Here is a 6,000-nt window from a genome sequence, read left to right as displayed (position 1 = left end):
TAATACCATGTAATTCAGAATGAAGAGCTTTTTAATATTATATATTGCTTGATAAATTACAAATAGAGTGGTCTAGAAATTATCGTAAGTACAAAAATAATAACTGTATAATAAAGTAAATAATAAAATCCGATTTTCCTTATCATCTCTATCAGTCGAAACAATAAACTTAACATCAATGGTCTCCGCATAATATTCCAGGATTTATTTAATGAAGAGTAAACAGAAAAATCCCATACATATAACTATTCTCGTCTCGGTATAATAAAATGCAAGGAAGTTTGGCTGATATGGCACGCGCCTCATGCAAAACTATTCATAAAAATTATAGTGTAGAATAAAAGATGCAATAAACCTCCAGAGAGCACCAATAACCCCCCCCATTGCTCCTATTACTCTCGGCTATAGAATAATAATACGAGACATTAAAAAATAATCGAGACTTGGCAGACATCACAAATTATGCACAAGACATCCATGTCTTGTGCATAATTTGGAGTGTAAAATTGTAATGAGGAATGTAAAAAAACGTGATAGCACTGTTACGAAAATTTCAAATGAACTTGAGGCTTTTACGAATATTATTGTTTTAGGGTAATTTACACTGAAAATAACATGACATTAAAATATCTAGATATTACAATACATACATAATTACAAACTCCATATAATATATATGTAACGGGTGCCCCAAAATTTACGCAAGAAGTAATTTTGATAGAAAGCACAAGTTTTTAATTATTATAATTTTTATAATTTTAACTTTTTTGTTTTTCTTACAATATACATAAGAGGTAAAACAGAGTATTAAAAAAAAGGATGATTACATTTTAATGAAATACATATCAACAGTAAAAATCGTAAACTAAAAATCCCACAAAGACATGGCCTGTTCGTGGGTATACAAGAAATGTTTATGAATTTTTAGCTCCTCCTCTTTTAGTATGAGGAAGGTTAAATTTAGTTTTAAGTTCTTCTTTTTTCTCAGATATTTCTTTCTTACAATTTGTAAATATTTGATATTAATTTTCTTTATGAATTGTTGTTAATTTCTTTGTATTATATACTTGCTTGCCTTCATATTTCAGTTTTATGTACACATTATTACTTGTTACTATATTATTATTATTACCATACCTTTATGTAAATATTATTCTGTCCCGAAATGTTACTACTAGTAAAAACCGGAATATTAAAATATATTAAAAAAACATGGAGACATGCTGTTTAATAATTCCTTTCCCAAAATTTATGCAACTAAACATATAATTTGCCTTGTTTATAGCAAAATAAATTAAACATAATAAATTAGCCACTCATATTATGCGCGTGCGTCCCCTATCACTGTCATCAACCGACTGAAGGCTGAATATGTTTTACATAACACCTGCCACAGAACAGCGTCTTAGTTTTTCCTTATTATGAGTTCTGTCTTCGTGCTCTCTCTTATACAGATGTGTTGCTGAATTAGCGGACATTTATTCTTGGCGTAGCTAGGATAAATATTTTTGTATTAACATTCAGCATAGTTTTACAAATGTTACCTTCCAAATCCTGTGTTAAAATGTCCACTTGAAGATTACTAAAAATACGAGTTCATTATTTTAAAAAAAGAGGGATATATCAAGTCTTGTGTCTTTTGTTGACTAGTGTGACATCACAGACACACAAGAGTTAATTCAACATTCAAAAGTCAACAAATGGAAGAGTTGAGGAAATGTGGATGTTTAAACATAAGTAGAATGGTGAATGTTAAACAGTGTGTAAAGTGGTCACTTGAACCAGCCAATGACGGGTCATAAGATCTGTAAATGCCTAGACTTTCATATTCCTTTCTTAAAAATGTTTTCCTACTCTGTTGAAACAAATCTAGATATGTATTTTCATAGATTTTTTTTATATTTCTTTTATTTTAAAACTTTAAGTACGAAGAAAAAGTACTTTAGCGGACTTCTTGCTAAAAGCAATATCTTTCAGCCATCCAAAAAACAGACTGGTCAAAAGAAGAGATTGGTCAAAATTTTGAGCTAAAATACTTAAAATATATATTCAAAAATACGTACACATGTTAAAGTATTTTGTATTTAACTTAATGAATTAAAAATAACAGCTGTTTAATTGGGAGATAAGGCTTGAACATATTACATTGATAACAGTTTTTTTTTAGAGAACATTACGTTATACGTATTAAATGATGAAGAATGTGGGATCAGACAAGAGTTTGGAAGGAGAGAGAAAGAGGAACCAAGAAAAGAAAATGGGATAAAAAAAGCAGTAAAAACTCCAGGAGTTCAGGATTCTGGGGATACGAGTATATAATAATGTTTAAGACGTTTTTTAAACGTGGCTAGATACATTTATTTCACTGCTTTATGAACTTATTTGTTCATCTTATTTTTTTTAAGTGTCATCCTGGTAATGAACAACTTCAAGCCATTGCAAATATGAACATATCAAACATATTATAGGTATCAAAATAATATGCTTTCCATCAGATAAATTGTACGAAAGCATTCTTAACTAGCAACTATTAACTCAACAATATCCACAAACGACTGAATAGTCAATAAGCGACAAAGGATTCCCTCCCAACACCTAACTTTGTCCATTTGTGACACTTGGCACTCGAGTGGCACTCCGATACGTCGCAGTTTTTCCCATTGAGATAATATGGAATAATAACACGAGGAACGCACTCGTAAAGGATGATGATCTTCGCTCTTCTACTCTCCTGGTGATTCAATCGCGTGTTATGGAAAGATAAGGAGAACAGACAATGGGAAGAGGTATGGACCAGATATGATTCTGTCTTTGTGAGTTATGCCACGATATTACGACTCAGGGTTGCCACAATTCTTCACGTGACCGGATAAAATAAAACCCGAAAAAAAAATTGTGGTTATTACGTATAAATCTGTGGCAGTTGTTGGCCTCGTGGTGTAATGGTAATAAATGGAGCGTTTGCCTGCCATGCAAGAGGTCTCGGGTTCGACTCCCGACATGCTTGATATGAAATATTTATTAAAACGGGTGTTTTCACACTGGAGTATATCTTTGTCCCTGAACTGGTACCTGAAACGTAAGACTGATCATCTCACTTTAATTTTACAAAAATGATCAAGATACGCTGCGATCGGTGTACCAATGCAGTGGCCTATACACCATTAGGTGCGGAAAGGGAATGATGATGATGACGTATGATTTATTATGGTGCATGCACTTTGGTAGTAAATTATTCAACCGTTTTATTTTTAAATCTTATAAACTTAAATTCAAAGGTATTTGACTACTGATCGAGAAGTACAACAATCGAATCCTTTTCAACATACCTCATACGAGAAAATTCAATGGTTTAAAAATATATATATAAATATATATTTATGTATCGTGTTATCAGCGCTGTGATTTTTTAAAGTTTTGTAATTTTCAAATTACTCCGCGTGTGACGTCACAAGTTCTCTTCAGTGAGTTCTGCTGTGAATCTTCTTCCAATAAACCAGAAATCTATTACAACACTATAATTGGTTGAACCGGAAAAACTAGTGACGTGGTTCAAAGTAGTAGTTTTTTTTTTTTTAATTTTTCACACGTTTTCAAGAAATTTCGCGGTACAATTTATTGCTTTATTCTTTGATGTGCAATTTCCCGTAGCTCTGAAATTCTTTATTGTTTTTCGTTTTCTAACGCGGTTTGAGCACATTTACAACTTTAAAAAAATGGTTGTAAAATTCAATATACTCGTATAATATGTAAATCATAACACAAATATTTATTTTTAAAAACGTTATAATCAATATGTTTTTCTGTGGGAAGTTTATTGACAACTTGGTAGAACCCACACAATACTTAAACCCATTATTTTTTTATAAGAAAAAAGAAAATTTTAGGGGGACCAAAAGTAATCATTGGGGTTTGGCAACGCCGGGTTGCACCTCGCAGCAAACAAAATTCCTAATATTTTGGTTGTATTAATAAATGAATTGTACGTGTGTGTCCCTGCGTGGGCGTGGTAGTGTAGAGTACCTAGATTTATGACATCGCTGATATAGTCGGAGTTAACGATTTGCCGAGTGATTGAGCATTTGTCTTCTGCGCCCTCAACCCCCCAATCGGAAGTACTAAGTGTTTATATTGCGAGATATGGTTTATGTTCTCCCGACATTATTATGTCGAGCATTCATACGCGAGCCTGACGAGCCCAAAGACGGCCCGGTTGCGCAAGCGAGGTTGCAAATTAAAACAAAAATTGAACAAGAGCATCTTGCTCCATTAGAATGTTAAAACGTCTGAAAAAATATTATGCACAGATGTATATCCTCAGTTTGATATACAATTGAAAAATCTTCATTTATTTCTCAATATCAATCATGTCTCCTTCAAATTAATCACTATCGGATATTATTTTTAATTTAACTAAACTTAATTTTTATGCTTTTTCATACTTTTTCCCTTAAAAAATGTAAGTAACTTTATTTATTGTTTGTTTTTTTTTCTCGTGTTTTTTTCGCGTTTTTCTCACACAGCATTGTTCCAAAAATATAGAAAAACACAATCTTAACTTTAAAAAAAAAAAAAAGTTATAAAAATGTGTTTTACTTACCGTATGATACTCAATTACTCATGCAAGGAACATTTATTTTGAAACAAATATTATTCCTTTTAGCGTGCTTTTCCATTCCGATATATCTGGCACTATCATTTTTACAACTCTCAACTCAATGCACAGTAATATAAAGCCCGCTTTCAATAGCGACATCACCATTACAGTACTCGATCAAAAAATATCATTTTTATTGGACTTGTGAAGTCTACGAAGTTTGGTACTAGATCTTTGCAATACATAGGTTTCAAGGAATTTAATTAATTGCCACAAAGATTAATGTAGGTGCCAAATTAAAAATACAGAAACAGAACGTGCGAATTAAATAATTATTTTTTCTAGAAGCACTTCGAATAAATAATATTAGTTGATTCAGAGAATGCGCCTCTTGACCATATAATTTTTAATATTTTACTGTTTTAACTTGTACATGTAATTTTTATTACTTTTTAAATGATTTTTCATGCTTTTTAAGCTTGTATTATGTATATGTAATTTTAATACACTTTTCATACTTTTTTAGCTTGTATTAAGAGCATATATGAGCAATTTAATAATCTGAAAAACTTTTTCATTCTTGTAACTATGTATTTTTTAAAGATTTTATCTCATACTCATTCAGCTTGTATCATGTTAGTTCATACATGTGATTTTTAAAAAATATTTGTTTTATTTATTCTTTTATTGATTGTATTACGTATAGATAGTTTTAAATTCATTTAATTACCTACCTTATTATGATTGTGATTATTTTGAAAACAATTCATACTCTTTTAATTTGTAGTGTATCATAGTTTATTTCTATTCAAAATATCTTCATGTCCCTAAAAGGGTTTTTTTTAGAACTTCTTGGGAATATTATATGAAATTATAATATGTTAGTAAATTTTTTTTAAATTTAAATTTGTTTTTTTTTTTAAAAACCTAAACAATCATAATCTATTTAAGTGTACAATGGGTATAGTCATGGCATAATCTAGGCAGACATGGCAAGTGTGTCATCGGAAGTCAGGAGTCACAACACCGCTTGCTTCTTGAATGCATGACTTTGCTGTAGGAACACATCGACAGTATTGTTTAGTAAGATTTTTTTTACTGTTTTGAGGATCCTTGGCAGATAGGTTAATCTGAGAAAGGATATTGCGGGAATCTATAAATCTATATAGTTAGATATTATTCAGTGCAAAAATATTAAACAAGTCAAAACCCTTCTGATCACTTAACTAAAAGCATTCTAGAGGATCACAATAGATATTTAATTTATTTATAAGAGTATTTAATCCTTTTCTAAATATTAACGATTTCAAACATTTGCGTTGAACCGATTCAATTTACGTTATAGGTTTTTTAATAAAACCTTAATGGATTGGTGTATAAACAAATAATAAATTAATGAAATA

This window comes from Micrasema longulum, unplaced genomic scaffold (genome assembly GCF_059751315.1).
Source record: "Micrasema longulum isolate JH-2025_06_02 unplaced genomic scaffold, ASM5975131v1 h1tg000333l, whole genome shotgun sequence".
In the NCBI taxonomy this organism is placed as follows: Eukaryota; Metazoa; Arthropoda; class Insecta; order Trichoptera; family Brachycentridae; genus Micrasema; species Micrasema longulum.
Note: the sequence above shows the minus strand (reverse complement) of the source record.